Source organism: Symphalangus syndactylus, chromosome 6 (genome assembly GCF_028878055.3).
Source record: "Symphalangus syndactylus isolate Jambi chromosome 6, NHGRI_mSymSyn1-v2.1_pri, whole genome shotgun sequence".
NCBI classification, from domain to species: Eukaryota; Metazoa; Chordata; class Mammalia; order Primates; family Hylobatidae; genus Symphalangus; species Symphalangus syndactylus.
In genome coordinates, this window is record NC_072428.2 from 57,445,863 (window position 1) to 57,468,142 (window position 22,280).

Below are 22,280 nucleotides of genomic sequence, written 5' to 3' on the forward strand. Positions count from 1 at the left end.
CACAACAGGACCCGGTGTGTGATGTTCCCCACCCTGTGTCCAAGTGTTCTCATTGTTCCATTCCCACCTATGAGTGAGAACATGCGGTGTTTGGTTTTTTGTCCTTGCGATAGTTTGCTGAGAATGATAGTTTCCAGCTTCATCCATGTCCCTACAAAGGACATGAACTCATCCTTTTTTATGGCTGCATAGTATTCCATGGTGTATATGTGCCACATTTTCTTAATCCAGTCTACCATTGATAGACATTTGGGTTGGTTCCAAGTCTTTGCTATTGTGAATAGTGCCACAATAAACATACGTGTGCATGTGTCTTTATAGCAGCATCATTTATAGTCCTTTGGGTATATACCCAGTAATGGGATGGCTGGGTCAAACGGTATTTCTAGTTCTAGATCCCTGAGGAATTGCCACACTGTCTTCCACCATGGTTGAACTAGTTTACAGTCCCACCAACAGTGTAAAAGTGTTTCTATTTCTCCACATCCTCTCCAGCACCTGTTGTTTCCTGACTTTTTAATGATGGCCATTCTAACTGGTGTGAGATGGTATCTCATTGTGGTTTTGATTTGCATTTCTCTGATGGCCAGTGATGGTGAGCATTTTTTCATGTGTCTGTTGGCTGCATAAATGTCTTCTTTTGAGAAGTGTCTGTTCATAGCCTTCACCCACTTTTTGATGGGGTTGTTTGTTTTTTTCTTGTAAATTTGTTTGAGTTCTTTATAGATTCTGGATATTAGTCCTTTGTCAGATGAGTAGGTTGCAAAAATTTTCTCCCATTCTGTAGGTTGCCTGTTCACTCTGATGAGAGTTTCTTTTGCTGTGCAGAAGTTCTTTAGTTTAATTAGATCCCATTTGTCAATTTTGGCTTTTGTTGCCATTGCTTTTGGTGTTTTAGACATGAAGTCCTTGCCCATGCCTATGTCCTGAATGGTATTGCCTAGGTTTTCTTCTAGGGTTTTTATGGTTTTAGGTCTAACACTTAAGTCTTTGATCCATGTTGAATTAATTTTTGTATAAGGAGTAAGGAAGGGATCCAGTTTCAGCTTTCTACATATGGCTAGCCAGTTTTCCCAGCACCATTTATTAAATAGGAAATCCTTTCCCCATTTCTTGTTTTTGTCAGGTTTGTCAAAGATCAGATGGTTGTAGAGGTGTGGTATTATTTCTGAGGGCTCTGTTCTGTTCCATTGGTCTATATCTGTGTTTTGGTACCAGTACCATGCTGTTTTGGTTACTGTAGCCTTGTAGTATAGTTTGAAGTCAGGTAGAGTGATGCCTCCAGCTTTGTTCTTTTTGCTTAGGATTGACTTGGCAATGCGGGCTCTTTTTTGGTTCCATATGAACTTTAAAGTAGTTTTTTCCAATTCTGTGAAGAAAGTCATTGGTAGCTTGATGGGAATAGCATTGAATCTATAAATTACCTTGGGCAGTATGGCCATTTTCACAATATTGATTCTTCCAACCCATGAGCATGGAATGTTCTTCCATTTGTTTGTGTCTTCTTTTATTTTGTTGAGAAGTGGTTTGTAGTTCTCCTGGAAGAGGCCCTTCACATCCCTTGTAAGTTGGATTCCTAGGTATTTTATTCTCTTTGAAGCCATTGTGAATGGGAGTTCACTCATGATTTGGCTCTCTGTTTGTCTGTGATTGGTGTATAAGAATGCTTGTGATTTTTGCACATTGACTTTGTATCCTGAGACTTTGCTGAAGTTGCTAATCAGCTGAAGGAGATTTTGGGCTGAGACGATGGGGTTTTCTAAATATACAATCATGTCATCTGCAAACAGGGACGATTTGACTTCCTCATTTCCTAATTGAATACCCTTTATTTCTTTCTCGTGCCTGATTGCCCTGGCCAGAACTTCCAACACTATGTTGAATAGGAGTGGTGAGAGAGGGCATCCCTGTCTTGTGCCAGTTTTCAAAGGGAATGCTTCCAGTTTTTGCCCATTCAGTATGATGTTGGCTGTGGGTTTGTCATAAATAGCTCTGACTATTTTGAGATACGTCCCATCAATAGCTAATTTATTGAGAGTTTTTAGCATGAAGCACTGTTGAATTTTGTCAAAGGCCTTTTCTGCATCTGTTGAGATAATCATGTGGTTTTGTCTTTGGTTCCATTTATATGCTGGATTACGTTTATTGATTTGCATATGTTGAACCAGCCTTGCATCCCAGGGATGAATCCCACTTGATCATGGTGGATAAGATTTCTGATGTGCTGCTGGATTCGGTTTGCCAGTATTTTATTGAGGATTTTTGCATCCATGTTCATCAGGGATATTGGTCTAAAATTCTCTTTTTTTGTTGTGTCTCTGCCAGGCTTTGGTATCAGGATGATGCTGGCCTCATAAAACGAGTTAGAGAGGATTCCCTCTTTTTCTATTGATTGGAATAGTTTCAGAAGGAATGGTACTAGCTCCTCCTTGTACCTCTGGTAGAAATCGGCTGTGAATCTGTCTGGTCCTGGACTTTTTTTGGTTGGTAAGCTATTAATTATTGCCTCAATTTCAGAGCCTGTTATTGGTCTATTCAGAGATTCAACTTCTTCCTGGTTTAGTCTTGGGAGGGTGTATGTGTCCCAGTACGTCAGTTGGAAATGCAGAAATCACCCATCTTCTGCGCTGCTCATTCTGGGAGTTGTAGACTGGAGCTGTTCCTATTTGGCCATCTTGGAACTGCCCCCTAAATGTATTTTATTTTTGTGCAGACAGGGTCTCACTACATTGCTGAGGCTGGTCTGCAACTCCTGGGCTCAAGTGATCCTCCCGCCTTGGCCTCTGAAAGTGCTGGGATTACAGGTGTGAGCCATCACACCCAGCTGACAATTCATTCTAGATGTTGGGTATTCACTATAAGAAAATTAACCATTTTGAATGATTGTCCTTCTGCATGAGAAGCAAGTAACTGAGTGTCCAAAGGCATGTGGCAATGAGCTCTGTCGTCTCTAAGGGGTTCTCTTGGTGGACTGGGCACCTCCACCCCCATTCTCTAGCTGTTGTTATCCCCTCACTACCACTTCCATCAAGTGCAGGTGGACGTGAGAGACAAGAAGCAGATAAGGCCTAACTTGACTGCTGCAGGCAGAGTTTGGCACTGGGACCCTCTTCAAGATAGCTATGTGGTTATTGGCATTTATCTTGCATGAAGGTCCCTGGGCCCCCACAGCCCTTCCCTGTCACTGGAGTTCTCCCACCTATGGTCCCTTGACTTGGCTTTGGCTTCTCTGGCTGGGTGCTCTGCCTCTTCCCTCAGCCCAGCTCTCATCTGTCCCTTCTGAGGGGTCATCTTCCCTTCTAGGAGTCCTCTTGAACTGTGTTGTGACCATTTTAATTCTGCTCCTTGCCATGGGGGTCCATCTGGGCCATGGAAATCCCCAGGCATCCTTGCCCAGCCAGTCTCTAGGCCATTCCCAAAGTCCCCATCTCGTGACCAGTCCCTATACCCGCTAAATGTCATGGCACACAGGCTACATTCTCTGGATGGTTCACTGGGAGCCCCCTCAGTTGGCATCAGTAAAAAAGAAGCTCCCCTTCTCCCCTCCTCACGTAGGGGTCAGGACAAGACACGGGCTGGCAGAACAGTGAACAATACTGTCCACTTTCCAACGAAAAACCTCACCACTCCCTTCCTAATCCACCCAATCCTCAGCCTTCTTCTTCTTCTTTTTTTTTTCTTTTTTAGAGCGAATCTCACTCTATCACCCAGGCTGGAGTACAGTGGCGCCATCTTGGCTCGCTGCAACCTCCACCTCCCAGGCTCAAGTGATTCTTGTGCCTCAGCCTCCCAAGTAGCTGGGATTACAGGCATGTTGGCCAGGCTGGTCTTGAACTCCTGACCTCAGGTGATCCACTGCCTTAGCCTCCCAAAGTGCTGGGATTACAGCCCAGCCCAAATTCTCAGCCTTCTCCCTTCCCAGTGGGGATTTAGTCTCTGAGGTTGTCCTGTGGAGGTGGTCTTGCTTTTGGTCTCTGGTGCCAATGCGGACACCTGAGCCAAACATAAAATTGTCTCAGCCCTCAACTCCCCCTTAGATTCGCATGGAGTCAGTCTGATGTGGCTTCAGACCCTGGCCCTTTGCTTAACAAGTCTCATGTCCTTCGGCAAGCTGCTGAACTTCTCTTGGGCTCAGATTCCTCACCTGCAAGTTGGATTTCAAAATCCTGTTTCACGGAGTCTGGGAGAAGTTTGGAGAGAGAATATTGCAGAGCATTTGGCAGAGTGCCTGGCTTATATAAATGCTCACCAAATAGGAATCGTTACTCATATGGTCCTGCTGAGATGTCGGCTTGCTGCTCTTGGCCAGGGAGACATTCAGGTTTTCAAGGGCTTTTCTGCAGTGGGATAACCTCATCCATTATGCTACGAGTTGCTAGTTTGGCTCCTTGAGGTGTGGTGGGGAAAGACCACAGGTGTTATCTTCATTCAGGGCCAGGTTTCCATCCTGCCCTATTGCTTCTCTCTGAGATCCGCATTCCTCTCCTGAAAAGAGAGGATAACATCAAACTGTCTCAGAAATAAGCACTTCTTGGCCTCACCAGGCTGTTGTGAGAAGGAAATTAGGGGACATATGGCATATGTCTGGCACAAGGCTTGTGGCCTGGGGGCCCTCAGCAGTTGTTAATCCCTTCCCCTTGTCCCATGAGATGGAGTGCTGGGAATGGCATCTGCCTCCTACATGTCTTAATCCACAAAACTGTGGTAACAGTTGAAGGAATGAGTGTGCAGGTATGTGTGCTGTAAAGGGTGATGCACTGTGAAGGGAAAGTGGGCTCTGATCATTGGCAGGATAAAAGAAGAGGCCAGAGGTTCTCTGAAAACTTCCTGAAGAAGCAGCCAATCCCCAAGGAAGATTCCTAAGTCTGATCTCCCAAAATGTGTGTTTCCTTTGTGGGAATAGCTCCCACCCAATTGGTAAAGAGAGCCACAGTGTCCATATTATATGAAAGTCATGTTGGTTCACATGCATTATTTTCCAGCAAGTTCATGTTTTGAAGCAATCAGAAGCAAACTTTCTCTTAATAAAGGAGGAAGTATGAAGACCTTATAAAAACATTGAAAATCCTGCAAAAGCACCTTTCACTGGTGGAAGTAGCTGCTGATTTAGTGTCTTTAAGAACCCAGTATCAGCTGGGCATGGTGGCTCACGCCTGTAATCTTAGCACTTTGGGAGACCGAAGTGGGAGGATCACTTGAGCCCAGGAATTTGTGACTAGCCTGGGTAACAGTGAGACTCTGTCTCCACAAGAAGTATTTTTTTAATTAAAAAAAAAAAAAAAGAACACACTACCCTTTCCACTATGTTAGGCTCTTTGGGGAAGCGAAGAGTGCAGATGAAGAAGCTGTGGAGAGACTTCCTCTTGTATTTCAGAAAAAAAAAGTTTAGTTTTTTAAGAAATCTAAACTTTAGATCATATTTTTCACTTTGATGAATCCAATTTCCATTACAAATGTATGCCATAAAGGTCCCACATCTGGGAGAAAGTACAAAAACCAAAGGTTTAAAGCTGCCAGGATGAAGTGACTATGATGCTGGGTGAAAATGCTGGTGATTTAACCCTGAGGCTGTTTTACTAGGATTGGTGCTGTTTTTGTTAGAGCTGTGCTTACAAAGACCATACGTTTTAAATGATCTCTTCCAAACTTTGTTGTTGTTGTTGTTAAGCCCTATAATTTTTACAGCATAGTATTTTGCAAAAGGATTTTGTTTTTCTTTGTTTTGTTTTCAGGATGATATATATGGTGTTGAGACAAAAATGCATCCATCAGGAGCCCCTGGGCAAATCTGAATTTCCCAAATTTCTAAGATGCAAGACTAAAGTACTTTGGGGCTAGTTCATTTCTCCTCAACCACAAGTTTTCCATTGAAAGCCATGTTACCAGGAGAAGAAAATACTCTTTACATAGAAAATATGAAATTAACGTGTCCCCTCCTCCAGAAAGTGCTCCCTGCAGGTTTCCACCAGACTGGGTTAGAGGATCCTTCAGCTTTCTGCATTTGTGTCTGTCTTGGATCAGCCCGCTTTATATCATGTGGTCATTGCCCCATGTCCATGTCTGTTCCTACTCCCTTGATATGGCTTGATGTTTTGTCCCTTCCAAATCTCATGTTGAAACAAGACCTGCAATGTTCAAGGTGGGCCCAGTGGGAGGTGTTTTGCTCATGGAGGTGGATCCCTCATGAATGGCTTGGTGCCATCCCCACAGTAATAAGTTCACACGAGATCTGGCTACTAAAAAGAGTCTGGTGTCTTCCTCCTCTCTCTCTTTTTAATTTTTTTGAAATAGGGTGTCCCTCTGTCACCCAGGCTAGAGTGCAGTAGCGTGAACGTGGCTCACTGCAGCCTTGACCTCCCAGGCTTACCTCCTGAGTAACTGGAACCATGGGCGCATGCCACCACACTCGGCTAATTTATTTATTTATTTATTTATTTATTTTTTGGGGGGTAGAGACGGAGTCTCACTGTGTTTCCCAGGCTGGTCTTGAATGCTTAGGCTCAAGCAATCCACCTGCTTTGGCCTCCCAAAGTGCTAGGATTACAGGTATGAGCCACTGTGCCCAGCCCTCCTCTCTATCTTGTCCCTCTCTTGCCATGGGACACACAGGCTCCCCTTTGCCTTCTGCCATGATGGTAAGCTTCCTGAGGTCTCACCAGGAGCAGATGCTGCCATGCTTCCTGTACATGCCCCAGAACCATAAGCCAAATAAACCTCTTTTCTTTATAAATTACCCAGTCTCAGGTATTTCTTTATAGGAACACAAATGGACTAACACATCCTTGTCGACCTAAGGAAAGAGGCTGAGGCAAAATTTATTTAGACAGTTTATTCAGGCCAAGGCTCAGGACGGTTGCCCAGGACACACTTCCAAGTTGCCTTGGGGAGTTCTCTGTTCCACCTTTGTTATAAGCAGGCTTTAAAGGCACAAGGGGACAAGAAACGGGCTGATACAAAGTTGCTTGACAAGGGCTAGTGCGGCTCATGCCTGTGATCCCAGCATTTTGGGAGGCCAGTCGGGCAGATCACTTGAGGTCAGAAGTTTCAGACCAGTCTGACTGACATGGCAAAACTCTGTCTCTACTGAAAATACAAAATTAGCCTGGCATGGTAGTGTGCACTGGTAATCAAGCTACTCGGGAGGCTGAGGCAGGAGAATCACTAGAGCCTGGGAGGCAGAGGTTGTAGTGAGCTGAGATCTCCAGCCTGGGCGACAGAGCAAGACTCTTACTCAAAAAAACAAAAAACAAAACAAAACAAAAAACAGCAAAACAAAGTTGCTTGACAGGGATTCTCACTGGTTTATAGAAATAACATTGATTAGTGATTGGCTATAACTGTTGAACTATAGGGTATGAGTTATGGTGTCCAGTGTGTGGCATTTTATGGCTACTTGGCATCAATGAGTCTAGAGCCCACGTAGCGAGTGGCTTCGAGAGCTAAGTATTCAGCTCAAGGGGGTGGTGAAATGTAACTGCTGTCATATGGTGCCACATTTCAGTGCCTCGCTAGGCCTGATAATTAAAGGGGGCTCACATCCCTCTGGTTTGTTTTCCTTTTCCCCTCAGCCTAGGTTCGCTGGTCTTTAGGAGTCCAGGGCCCGGCACAAGGCCAGGCACTGTGGTGGCTTCGGGAAGCCTTGTGGACTGAACAGAATGATCCAGCAGCAGGCTGGAGGCTGGTGGCTATAATGGTGTGCCTGCCTGCACTTCCAGCCCGTGAGAATTTATTTCAGAAACAGTTTACCACTGTAGGCCAGTTAGTAAGCCTGTGTATAAACACTTGTTATAAAGCTTGTGAAATATTTCAGCTTTGTTTACTAGCTCTGGCAGAGGCTTCCTTACAGCCTAAAAATCCCCCTGAGCCTTGGAAGCTGTGTGGACGTATGTGAAACCTAGGACAGGACTCAGAATGCTGCATGTGAACAATGGAAAAAACCTTCACATGAGAGTCATTTTGCCACTCTGGGCTATAGCTTCCTCATCTGCAGAATGAGGCCTGTTACAGACAAATGTCTGTGTCCCCCAAAATTAATATGTTGAAATTCTTTTTTTAATCCATTTTTAAGATAAAACATTTTTACTTAAAAATTTGTGTAGAGACGAGGTCTTGCCATATTGCCCACCCGTATGTTGAATTTCTAACCTCAAAGGTGATAGCGTTAGAAGATGGGAACTTTGGGAGGTGATTAGGCCATGAGAGTGGAGCCGCCCCATGAATAGGGGATTAGTGCCCTTATGAAAGGGATGCCAGAGAGCTTTCTAGCCCTCTTTCCTCCATGTGAGGATACAAGGAGGAGAAGGCAGTTTGTAATCCAGAATGGGGCCCTCACCAGAACCTGACCATGCTAGCAGCCTGATCTTGGACTTCCAACCTAAAAATTAGTGAGAAATAAATTTCTATGGCTTATAAGCCACCAGTCTATGGTATTTTTTCTAAAAAAAAAAAAAAAATAGCAGCCAGAACTAAAACAAGGGCCTTGGAGTAGATTTCACCATTTGTTCAACAAACGTATTTGTCTTCAGGTCCTTGTGACACACTGGCTCTCCTTGGCAGGGAAATGATGAAAGACAGAGCTGCCCTTGGGAGGTCACAGCCTGGAAAATGAAACAGGCTCACACCCACATAGTCCCTTGATGGAGAGAAGAGGAATTAACATTTAATAAGCACCAAGTGCATACCAGGCAATTTATACCCCATATCTAATTAAATACCTCATGTAAGGTAGACATTATTATCTCCATTTTATAGCTGTAAAAACTGAGGCTCAAGAGGCTAAGTGACCTATTTGTGCTCATGAAGCTAGCAAATAGCAGAGCTGGCATTTAAGTCCAGGTTCGTCTCGTTCTAAAGACTGAAATGGTTCCTACCCAACCTGAACAGTTTGTAACTCCATGATTTAAAAAAAAAAAATTAAAAAGATTAAGTCAGGAGAACACATGACCATTTCCTTCCTTAGATCTGAGCTTTTAATAATTTAAATTTTATTTATTTATCTAAAGTCAGGGTCTTCCTCTGTTGCCCAGGCTGTAGTGCAGTGGCACGATCATGGCCCACAGAAGCCTTGACCTCCAGGGCTCAAGCGATCCTCCTACCTCAGCTTCCCCAGTAGCTGGGACCACAGGCGAATGCCACCACACCTGGCTCATCTTTTAACTTTATGTAGAGACAGTAAAGATATAAACAACTAAATATGATGATTTCAGTTTATTATAAGTTCTAGGAGAAATATAAGCTAGAAGTGACTGAGGGATCTGTGTAGGTTAAGGTAGTCAGAAATGGCCTCCATGAGGAGGTGACATTTGAGCAGAGATGAAAAGATTGAGAAGGACCTTGCCATGCAATGATGTAGGAAAAGTGCTTCCCAGGCTTCAGGAACAGCAGGTGCAAAGACCTTGAGGCAGGAACAAGCTTGACTATTTGAGGGACAGAAAGGAGATTAATGTGGCTGGAGCAGATTAAAAACATGGAAAGTGGCAGTTAACATGGCAGATAAGAGGGAGGTGGGATCACACGGGGGCATGGCATGGAATTTAGATAGCAAGAGAGAGTCACCGATGGGATGTAAGCAGGTTGGTGATGTCTACATATACAGTGAGGGAGTGTGAATGCAAGAAAGACCTAGATGGCTCCCACAGAGACACCTGGTGTAGGAGGCAAAACGCCATCTTTGGAGGGTCCCTGTAATTAGTCAGTATGACCTTGGACTAATCACTTTACCCTCCAGAGACTGTGGCTTTAAGATTAAATGAGATAATGCAGGTCAAGCTGCTGGCATAGTACCCAGACCTAATCCTCAGGCAACAAATGTTACTTCCTTTTTCCCTTCTCCCCACTGGCCTGTGAGCTTGCCAAGCACAGGATCTTTGTTAATGGTGCCTGAATCTGCCCACACCCTTAGCACCAGGCACAGAGCCCAGTGAACAAACAATAAACATATGCAGACTCTTGAGGTTGCCTTTGCAATATTTCACATATCTGTTCCTTCAGTTTCATCTTTTTCTGCCAGAAACCTCCCTCAGAGCATCATCTTCTCTCATGGAAGCCATGCCAATGGCCACCTACTGGTAGTCCCCTTCAGGGAAGGGCTTGTTCCCTTCCAGCTGTCCTGAGCATGGTGTGAGATTTGTCTTTGTAAAACACAGCTCAGACCATGACTCTGTCTTGCTTGGAAGGCTTTGTGACCCCTACAACTGGCCCTCTTCACCACTGCTGTTTAGGCTGGGGTTTGAGGCTCACTACGGTCCACCCCTGGCTGTCCTTGCTACGTTCTCACTCTCTGTCCCCCTCTAACCCTCTGCCCCACACCCCCCAAGCCACAGTTCCTTAGGCTTTGACATCATTGTGCCTCTGCTCACAATGTTCCCCTGCCTGGAGCAGCCTCCCGTGAGCATCACACACCTCATATTCCAAGGTCCTTCCTGCGCCTAAATTTTCACAGCACTTCACAGTCCTGCTCCCTGTGCACTTGCTGCTTTGAACCTTGTGTTTTACCTGCGCGCATGACAGAGCGGGCACTCAGTAAACGTGATAATGAATGCATGTCCCCACTGTAAGGGCAAGGACATGTCTCCTCCATCTCTGAACCTCTCATCTCTCTCACATACCTGTGTTTTCTTGAACACAGCAGGAACATAACACATGTTTGAGAGACGCATCAGTCACCTCGTCTTGTCTGTTCTAATTTGTAAAGCTGTCTTGAATGAGTCTCCTGTTTCCCTTAAGCCAGGCCACATCAACTTTCACTTGGCCTGTGACAACAGCCTCTTAACAGTCTCCCCTCTTTCCATCTAAGCCCCACACAGATGACCAGAGCCATTTTTCTAAAATGAAAATCAGGTCATGTCTTTCCTCTGCTGACAACCTGTCATGAGTTCCCCAGTGCCACAAGAAAAAGCCTCAGCCTCCCTCTACAGCCTGATATCTTTTGTTTCCGCTTTTCCCCATCTCCCCCGAGACATCTCCTTGCATTCCTCCTGAACTACCTATAATGCCACAGTAGCCCTACACTGTTTCAGACCTCTCTGTCTAGGAACCTACTGCTTCCTTTTCTTCAAATGACACCCCCACCTCCACTCCCTGCTCCCATCATCTGACAAGCAGGTGTCCATGCCTCCTAACCCAGTTCTGAGGAAAACTTGCTCTGTGAAGGAGGAGATGGCTGACCCAGGAAGAGAAACCCACACTAACCACACATTCACCCAACAAATGTTATTGGGCATTCTCTATGCTCCAGACACTCCCTCTAGGCAGTGCTTGTATGGTCAGGTTGCTATGGTTGCAGCCATCCGCCATATGGACATGAATGGGGTTCAAACCTGCCTTATTTCCAAGTCTGGGAGCCTTGAGGTTAGGGGCTACCCTGACTCTCATCACTGAGTCCTCACACAGTGCCAGCCTGTGGGAGAACTGAAAATGAACCCCATTGTACACAGGGGAGAGGGAGGGAGGAGGTCAAGTGAGAACCAGAGTGGGACAGCTGCCAAGGTCCCACCCAAGCTGACAGAGTCTCTCACATCTTATTTTACAGCCCAGGATCCTACTGATCAATAGCAAAAAGATACTTCAGCTTCGCTGTTCTGAGGCTCCTGTGCCCTGGCTTCCATTGAGTGGTTTTCAGTGGCAAGATCCTTGGGAAATTCCCTACAACCCCCAAATTGTTTAATCAATGAACAGGTTATACAGGCTGCTGACAGCCCAGCACAGTGCAAAATGCATCTTTGTTACCATCAGGGTGGCAGGAAATAAGTTCTGGCCCTGGCTTCAAATGTGCAAACTCAATGTGTCTGTTCTTCTCTTTAAAAAAGCTTTGCCGATGGCTGCTTTGTGCTTGGCACTGTGGACAAAGGGATAAACTAGACCAGAATCTTGCCCTGGAGAAGCGCCCCGTCTGGGGAAGCAGGCCAGTGTGTTCAAAGACACTGCCCTGAATGAGAAAGTCACTGCATGGCTAAGTCCCAAAGAGCAAGTCTCCAAATTTCCTTTTTTTAACTATTTAAAAGAAGTAAATGGAGATTTTCATTGGATGGGATGGCTTGAACAATTTTTTAAGATTTCTAGCTGCTTTTAGCTGACTGGTCTTTACTTTATCTTCAGGATAGTATTTTGAGGAATGCTCACTGGGCTCAGTTTGTGCTTGGTTCCTGGCTGCTGCAACTGGAGGGACCTGGAGTAGACAGAAGGGACCCTCTGCTAGCAGCGGGGAGTCAGTACCAGCAGACAATGGCCCCATCCAGTGGGGAGAGGGAGGCTGGAGGCACAAGGGGACACACTGGGGTCAAAAGGGAGAAGACCAAGGGACAGAGAGAGAGGGAAGTTTGCTGGGGAGTGGCAGAGAGCAGGAAAGCCTTAGGGACAGAGAGGGAAATGCAGGGACCAGAAAAGAATATGTCTGGAAGAATCCTTAATATTCCAGAACATATTATTCTAATGTAGATACATTCTTGAAGAATACATTCTTACTCCTGAATAAGACTATATCAGTGATGTTTCCTTTTCTCAAACATATTCATGAATAACATGTTCATAAATACATTCTGGAATGTTTATATTCTAATGACTTCATTCTTCTCATGTCCTTTGGTGTCGTCTTCTCTCTGCCCCTCACTCTTTCCTCCCTGCTGCTCACTCTCTCCTCTCCCACTCTCAGCCTCCCCTTTTCTTTGACCCTCAGTCTCCTCATTTTGCAGTCAGGCAGTGGCTGGGAATGGAGTGTCCTAAAGGCTTTCTCATTTGCATTTCTCATGCCTCCACTAAGACTCTAGTAGCCAGGGTTCCTCAAGCTTCTTCCTCTAGTTCTGTGTTCCTTCCCCTTGGTGTCTCCAGCATGCCGGCCCCGGGCTCCAAAAGTGTGTGTCCTAAGAATATATTGCCTTTGGTGACTTAGCCTCATTAGTCATAGAGTGTCACTTCCACAGGCTCTCCCAGATCAAAGGGCAGTGAACACAGACTGCAGTTCTCAAAGGAGGAGGATCAGCGTCACACTGGGACTGGCATAGGCTGGTGTAGCCATCTTTGGAAAATACCATCTTCCTCAAGTGAAACTTTAAAACCAGGTATCTGCTGCTTGCTGAATAGAAACCTAAGATAAAATAATACCAAAAAAAGGTGACAGTAAGAGTAAAGAAAGAGTTATACCTGGCAAATATCAAGCAAAAGAATGCTGGTATAGTAGTTATTTTAATATTAGACAAAAGAGGTTTTAAGGCTAGAGCATTACCAGAATTAAAGAGGGTCCCTAGGTATGATAAAATGTTCAAATCAACAGAAGGATAAAACAATTCTGAATCAATACACACCCAACAGCATGCGTATATAATCACATATATACATATACATGACAGAACACACACAGATACAGACCTGGTCTGTGCTTACTCATTCTTCCGGACTCAACACAGATCTCCAACAAACCTCCCCTCCTCTTCCAGGCGGAGTTATGATCCTTGCTCCAGGCCTGTCCACTCTTTCTTCCTTCTAATAGCTCTAATCTTACTGAACACCAGAATCTAGGTCATTTTTTCTGACAAGTAAATCACAGAAAGCCAGCTGCCCAAATGAAGAATTCCTCAAACCATCACTTTGCTGAATGATTAATATGTTAGAAGCTAATTCACCAAAAGCCAAGTCATTCAAAGTTAATTCTCTAAATTTGCTTATGTCTTTTTCAACTATTATATAATTCACAGCAGTTGGTATTAGATGGGATAGGTTTTTCAAATTGTTGTAATAAAATTAAGTAGGTAAAAATACTTACAAAGTAGGTACAAAGTATAAAGAATGATACAACAAAACGCACGCACCCAAAACCAGTTTTTTAAAGTGAACATTACTATTACCTTTGGAACCTCCTCAGTGTTCCGCCCTGAGAAACACTCCATCCTATCACCTTCCTTCTCACCCCAGAGATAACCATTCTTCTGAATTTTCTGTGTTTTATTCCCTTGCTCTTCTTCATAGTTTTACCACATATTTTTATCCTCAAAGTGCTTTTTTTAGTTTTTCATGTTTCCTAACTTTAGGTTAAAGGAAGTGGAGAGTATGTATCTTTCTGTGACTCACTTTTTTCTTTTTTAAAAACATTATTTATATAAATTACTTTAATCTGGGCTCAAGTGATTCCAATGCCTTGGCCTCCCAAAGTGCTGGGATTACAGGAGTGAGCCTCACTTTTTTCATTCAACATTATGTTCCTGAGACTCATTCTTGTTGACGCCTAGAGTTTTCATTCATTCATTTTCTTGTCTACATAGTATTGTGTTTTATGAATACATTACAATTTATCCATTGAGTGAACGGACACTTAAATGGCTCCAGGGTTCCAGCATTGCACAGAGCATGGCTAGGAACATCCTTTTTTTTTTTTTTGAGACAGGGTCTTGCTCTGTTGCCCAGGCTGGAGTGCAGTGGCATGATCATGGCTCACTGCAGCCTGTATCTCCTGGGCTGAAACAATCTTCCCACCACAGCCTCTGGAACAGCTGGGACCACAGGTGCATGCCGCCACGCTCAGCAAATTTTTTAAAAATATTCTGTAGAGACAGGGATCTCCCTGTGTTGCCCAGGCTGGTCTCAAGTAATCCTCCCAGCTCAGCCTCCAAAGTGCTGAGATTATAGCCATGAGCCACTGTGCCCAGCCAGGAACATTCTCATATATGTGTCTTAGGGCACTCACGCTATGCCATTGATTTAATTCATTCCTTACAACAACCATATGAAGTATGTATAATCAACCTCATTTTAGAGATGAAGTAATTGAGATTAAGAAAAATTAAATGACTAAAGACATGAGTCTAATAAGAGGGGCGAGACTTTGATACATTAAACCTCCCCATGTCATGAAGTTGTCTTTCAGAAGGGAAGCCTATCCACTGACCCATTCTCTAAGCAAACAGCTCCTCTCTGGACAATTCCTGTCCCCCTTTCCCCCATCCCCTTTCTCACAGCATCCCGCCAGTCTCTCCCTTCCAGCCTCATCCTTCCCTGTCCCCTTCCTCTCAATCCCTGAAACCCACCATGATTCCATTTCAAATTGATGCTGCCCATTCAGAGTTAGAACAAAAAGCCTTAATCTCCCACCCAATGTTTTCCACCTTTCCTATCACTCAGTCTTTTGTCCCCAAGCTCTGACCACCCACAGCTCTGCTCTACCTCTGTGATGATTCTGATTACTCTACCCAGCTTGCAGTGTATCCTTCCCTGAGGTGGAAGCTCTTTGAGCAAGGGTCTGTGCCTTTCATCTCCATTTCCACTGCAGTTCCAGAGAACCTCTCTAGTGGTATTTAGCATGCTCTGTCTCATGTTAAAGGACCTGTTTCATTTTTCCAGATCTCTCCAGGGCCCTGCTCAGAGTCCTGCACAGACTGAGTTAACAAATATTTAATGAAAGGATCAATTCTTACCCAAACCACTTTTTGTGCGGTGCCTGGATTAATTTCAGTTAATGTTTACTAATCTGCTTTAAAGTACCAAATACAGGGCAAAGCCCTCCTGCGCCAGGTGAGTCAAACCACTCCCTCCATCTCATGTCTCCAGATTCAAGCAGAGAGCCAACCCTGATCTGGTACCTTCCTGGGCACAGTCCTCTTCAGAGACATCCTAAAATTCTACCATTTCCTAACAACCACCATGAACATTTACATAGCTTTTATGAAGTTTAAGCAAGTGTAAGCACTTTCAGACCTATCTGATCTGCCTAAGCCTCCAGTGCTACAGGTATTATGGTCCCCATTTTACAGTTAAGAAAACCAAGACCTAGAGACAAGGGATTCCCCCTAGTCCACACAGAAAGAATTAAATTCAACTTTTCTTATTTCAGAGTCCTTGACTTTCTACTCCATTAAGCCACTGCTTCCATGAAGCCTTACTCAAGGCAATGGAGTTTGGCAGGCAACACATTGTAGTGGGAAAGGGTGCCAGCTTGGAGTAAATCAGCCTTTGAGTTTGAGCTCTAGCTCCATCACTCAGTAATTATGTGACCTTCATCAAGCCACTAATTTCCCTAGTCCTGAGTGCTTCATCTGCAAATGAGGCAGTAATACCTACCTCAAAAATTATGAAGATTTAATGAAAAAAGAATGTCTAAATTGTCTCACATATAGTCAAGGCTCAGTAAGTGTTAGCCCCTTATCTGGCCCTACTTTGCTTTCACCGGCCTCCAATCCCTGTGATGATAATCCAAGAGATTGAAACGCTGTGCTCGAAACCAAAGTATTAGTTCAGTCCGTGCATGCGGGGGATTGCTTGCCTACAGAAGACACTGCAATCAGCACAAAGGATGAATGCATATTAATTTCCTTACTCCTGGGTCCAGCTCTTTATCTTCCTCTGGTTGGTTGGTGGCTTGCTTTTCCCAAGACTTCTGAGCACTTATGTGTCTGGGTTTGTCCACAGCCTTATGAGGCCTGCATTAACTATAGAGCATAATCTCAACCTTCTCCCATACTGAAACCTATCGCCCACTCCCCAGCCACTCAGCTACAAAAGAATGTATGATTCTTTGAAGCCCATATCACCTTCAAGGAAATTCTTTAATACCTGCTTTTCATCTCAGAAATTACTCCCTGCCAAATGAATGAATTGTTTATTCTGGTCCAGTAGTCCAACCAATGTTTCTGAAGAAAAGACTCCAGCTCATGTGCCACACACCAGTAATAGTTGCTACAAAGACTACAGTTGGCATTTATCGAGCATTTATATGTGCACAATGATGCTAAGTGCTTTACACACTTAGTATTTCATCACATTTTATCTCCTCTAATCTTTACAACAGAATATGAGGTGGGTGATTACCTCTATTTTAAAGATGAGGAAACTGAGAATTAGAGTTGGCGACTTGCTCAAGACCACACTTAACGGCAGAGCTATGGTTCAAAACCCTGATTCATTCTAAAGCTGAGTTATTTCTTTGCCCTAAGAATCTCCACAGTCTGTTAATGGGAGATACAAACCCAGAAAACAAGTATTTTGTTCATTTATATATCAAAATGCAAATGTCCTTTTGTTTCTGATTATGATAAATGGTTCTGAATATAAAAGTCCTCCTCTGGGGAAGCTACTGCCTATGGGGTAGCCCTGCTCTACAAGGAGCAGTAAAAAAATTAAATAAATAAATAAACGTTCTCCTCTGGGGAAGAGGGCTAAGGGGTAAGAGGGCTAAGGATGGGATAAGAAGACAACTTATTTTGAGCATTCTTTAAACCTGTGCAGTTATTTTTTGTTAACGTAGCTCTTAAAAGCAAAATATAGTAGAACATTTAGCAAATACAGTCAGTAATAAAAATCATTGCTAACCTCACTTTACGTGGATACTCATTTCCGGTTTTTTTTTCTACGCATACATGCACACACTTAAAAATGAGATCATACTAAACATACTGTTTTATAACCTGACTTTTATGCTTATCAATATCTTATGCCATATTTCATCTTTTCATGTCCACGAATATAGATCTGATGGTACTGATGGAGTTCAGGTGGTTTACAAGCTTTTGATACTATGAAAATGCTCAGATAAACTTTTTTTTTTTTTTTTGATAGATCTGTTGGTACTGATGGAGTTCAGGTGGTTTACAAGCTTTTGATACTTTGAAAATGCTGAGATAAACTTTTTTTTTTTTTTATACGGAGTCTCGCCTTGTTGCCTGTACATCCTCTACCGGTAACAGATTTTGGTGAGCCAGCTAGGAGGTAAGCCCAAAGTTTGGGATTTATTTTTCTGCTTTTCCCTTTCCTTTCTGCTCTATACAGGGGAATCTGTCTCTTTCTCTTTTCCTTTCCAACTAAGGACCCTTGGTGGACAGCGCCTAAACACGGAGGCAACTGCAGGTTTCTGGTCGAGGCCAGTGAAACTAAGGGATTTCCGTGTGGAGGTGCCTAACTGCCACCGCCTGGTTCGTTTAAGGGACCTGGGTCTTTTTCCCTTTTTTTTTTTCTTTCCCTTTATTTTTCAGTCTTTCAGCAGTTATTTCCTAGTAGCTCCTTGGAAATTGGGGGCAACTGGCTGGGGCCACACTCTGGTGTTGCCTTAAAGCCAAGGAGTGACTGGGGATAGTTGTCCTGCCCAGAAAGGAGAGTGACTCTTTTCTGTGTTTGCTGGTTGTGGTCCCTGATCCTTACATGTCGTGCACAGCTCCTCTGGGGCAAACTCACATGCTTTTCAGTTGACTTAAACCTTGTTTTCTTACGCTAAATTCTTCCCTTCCCCTAGTCAACTGGCGAAGGGCAAAAGAAACCCACCCAGCCTCCAGTTTCCTATCACTAAGGTTCATGGCTATCACTCTAGTGGAACGGGAAGCATGGGAAAATGTGGCCTAATCAAATTATAAAGATGCTAGATGTTGAGGCCTTCATCTACGGACAAAAGGAAAGCTCACAGTGGGCCATCGCCTCTGGTGGGAAAACTTGCCAGTGGCACCAGTGCCCACCTAAGGTCAGAGACGTCTGACACTCTAAGATTGGACCCCAAAGGGGGATGCTCCGGGAGATCCTCCGGTCCTCAACCTCTCCAAAGGGAACGCCCTTGGCAGAGGTTCTGAGGCCTAGTATTAAGCGCTCCTTAGAATTTTCTCTCACAGATGACAATGGGAACTTTTGCTATACTGTTTGGCCCCAATATTGTTTGGAATCTGGAGTTTGCTGGTGAAAGGGAAAGTGGGATGCATTGCGTGTATCCGGACTTTGGTGCTACTGTTCTAAGCAGGGTCAGGCCTAGTTAGTACGTAATATTCTCCTTTGGTACTATTTGGCCCCAATGTTTGTTGGAATCTGCGGAGGTTTGGTCTGTAAAAATCAAACTGCCATGAAAATGCTTTTCCCAAAATTTTGGTTCACAGCCTTCATTGGATTACCTATTGGGGCAAACAAAGTAAAACCGGCGAGCTTGTATTGCTATCTCATGGCGAGGATTCCAAGCTATTGGATCTTCATTTGTGTGTGTGTGTGTATACATGTTGAGATGTGTTTATTTGTATGTACACTTATTGTTATATGTTGTGTCTACCAAATTGGCTCATAAGTAAAAGAGTGCTCATAAATTAAGCAAGTAAGTCTAAGCAATTTTCAAGTTCACATGACTTAAGTATAACTTTACTAAACAAGCTGGCTTTAAAATAATTGGTAAAATAAAAATAGAAATGCCTTCAGAATTGTCAGCATACATTTTTGTCTGGATTTTATTTTATTTTTTAAAATTTTATTTATTTATTTATTTTTGAGACAGAGTCTTGGTCTTGTCACCCAGGCTGGAGTGCAGTGCAGTGGCCTGATCTCTGCTCACTGCAAACTCTGCCTCCCAGGTTCAAGCGATTTTCATGCCTCAGCCTCCTAAGTAGCTGGGATTACAGGCATGTGCCACCATGCCCAGCTAATTTTTGTATTTTTAGTAGAGATGGAGTTTCACCGTGTTGGCCAGGCAAGTCTCGAACTAATGACCTCAAGTGATCTGCCCGCCTCGGCCTCCCAAAGTGCTGGGATTACAGGCATGAGCCACCACACCGAGCCTTGTCTGGATTTTATATTTGTCTCTGCTAGATATTTTGAAGTGTCAGGTTTTGACATACAAGGTTATAAAACGACAAACCCAGCCAAAACAAAATGATCTTGGTTTGTGTGCCTTTTTCATTTTTTGACAAATGAGAGAAATTTAATGTTAGCTAAATCTTCTGAGTTATTTGCAAAAATACCTATGTATTTAACTCTGAGACTCTTACTTAGGTTTAGGTGAGCACCTGATGTTCACTGACGATTAAAAACATGGTCAGCAAAGAAATAACTAACTTTAAATGATAGTGTCTAAGATCTCAGTTTACAGAATTAATCTAGATAAACTGTTAAAAATGAAAGAATTGAGTGCATATAAATGGGATAAATGTTTTAGGTAAACTTTTTGTGTAAATTAAAATCTTAAGATTATTTTTGATGCTCATTGAATATCTGGGTGATTTCCAATTAAGAAAGAGTTGTGATATGGGGAAATATGTTTCTAAAAATGGTGGAATTTTTCTTATCTATAAATGCCCATATTTGATACTTCAGGATTTCTTGTTTTTTTCAGGGTTTCACTAAAATTTTAGGTTACTAAGCATAAGAATTCTAGTTAACACATAATTCTATTTACAAAAATGTGCCAAAAGGGTCGTGTTATTGCTGAGAAAAAGAATAATTTTATCTAATTCAGAAGTTACTAAAAGTTGGTTCAAATTACAGATTTGAAAAGGTTATTTATGAAACAATGTAGTAAGGAACCAGTAAGTAGGGGAGAAAGATGTAGAAAAGTTTAGATTATAAAATATCCTTTAAAACTTGGTAGAGAATTGGAGACAGTTGGCTAATTAACTTTTTTTTTTTTTTTCAGCCAGAATCTCCCTCTGTTGCCCAGGCTGGAGCACAGTGGTGTGATCTTGGTTCACTGCAAACTCCACCTCTCAGGTTCAAGTGATTCTCCTGCCTCAGCCTCTCCAGTAGCTAAGGCTACAGGTGCGCCACCACACCCAGCTAGTTTTTTAAAAATAATTTTAGTAGAGATGGGGTTTTGCCATGTTGGCAAGGTCTCAAACTCCTGACCTCAGGTGATCCACCCACCTCGGCCTCCCAAGGTGCTAGGATTACAGGTGTGAGCCACCACACCCAGCCAAATTAACATTTTTGTAGTTAAAGCTCTTAGTCTTGATTAAAGTCTTATTTGACATATTGTAAAAATGCATCAGCACTTTGGCAATCTTTTTAAGTATAGTTAAGCATGAAGCTGGATTTAGTGTGGAGCCAAATTGCACATCCATGCTTGCATTGCTTCACACTATGTTTACTGTTTTGCCTGGATAGTGCTGACACTGGAGTACTTATTGGTCATGTGCCTACAGTGAATTTCTTGACTGCACAGAATGTATGATGATATTGGTAAATTTAAGGATATTTAATTGTGTATCAAGAATAAAATATTCATCATGTGGGTTTTTGGGGGCCCTGGGTAACCCCATAGCCTCCAGGGTAGATCGAATAGGAAAAATTTAGAGTTGGTTTCCTGTTTGTTTTTGCTTCTAATTTTCATTTGTTTACTGTTTATTCTCCTCTGGGCTTTGCTCATGTATGCATATATATAAAACCATGATTTTTTAAAGTTTCTAATGGAAGGCTTTTATTTCATTGTGCGGAGAGTTATTTTGTTTCCTATGCATTTTTAGCAAGTCATCATTGGTTCCATTTATCTGGAATCCCTAGGCTACCTTTGTTGTATCCGTAGGAATTGATGATGCACACTAGCTTTTTCACTTTAAACTAACTTTTTGGATATTAGGCTTCCTGATATATTAAGTGTGTACTTTCATAAATAGCATTTACAAAATTTATCCAAAATTTGTAAACTATTTGTGGATATTCTTAATTCATGGGAATGTGTTTGTTTGCATACAGTCAAGCAGGGTTGCTTGGGCCGCTCAGGGAAAGAGAACCCAGAAGCCTGGCATGCCAGCAAAATGGTAAGAATTTTTTAACAGTCAATCTCTGGCCTCTTTTTCTCTGTGTAAACTGATTAAATGAATGGTAAAAGATTATAAGAAGGCATGGAATATAAATTTTTATAAACCTTTAACATATTTAGTAGGCTTCCCAAAGTTTAATTTCAGCTTCAAAATTGTACATGTTTAGTTACATGGGAAACATTGTCAAAATAAAAAATGTTTAATCTTCTTCAGATTATATTTTAGTGAATGATATTAATATATATTCCAAAATTGTATGGGCTTTCTAAAATTCTAATATGTCTGAATATACGTCTTGTCAATAGTGTTTTTAACTAAAAGTCATTTGAACTCCATGGTCTATGTCAAATTACCTATGATAACCCATGAGCTATCAGTGCTATGCACCTAAATTGGAGAAACAACTGGTATACAAGAGGATATAAAGCCAATGTTAAGCATGGACTTACGGAGAACCAGGACAGCCACCTTGTCCTTCCTGAGTCCTTAAAGCTTTTGTTACTAAAGGTTCTGCATTCCATGACTCATCAGGGAAAAGATAAAATGATCCAAATTAAATATACATGGATGTGCTGACTTATAAATTGCTAAAATATTTTATAAGCAATGTTTGGATTGTCCAATTCATATTCCTGGGAAGGCAATCAAAGCTTCAGGTACATTTGGCTACCTGATGGGCCATTTAAACATTTACAAAGGGATTTCATTCCACTGTAATGTTCAATGCATGTTTTCTTGTTGTATAAAAGCTTTCCCGTGCAAGAGGGCTGATGTTGTAACAGTAGATTGTTATGATACAGTGTA

General features: G+C 42.8%; 1 long non-coding RNA gene across 1 annotated transcript in view; it reads left to right on the top strand.

The window, feature by feature from the left end:
• LOC134736898 (uncharacterized) overlaps window positions 1-22,280 on the top strand; it is a 28,504-nt gene that overhangs the window by 3,567 nt on the left and 2,657 nt on the right. Inside the window, exons 2-5 of the long non-coding RNA XR_010121361.1 lie at window positions 12,918-13,055; window positions 17,539-17,688; window positions 20,354-20,475; window positions 21,409-21,473. This is a non-coding gene — a long non-coding RNA (uncharacterized lncRNA). The remainder of the gene's footprint in view (window positions 1-12,917; window positions 13,056-17,538; window positions 17,689-20,353; window positions 20,476-21,408; window positions 21,474-22,280) is intronic.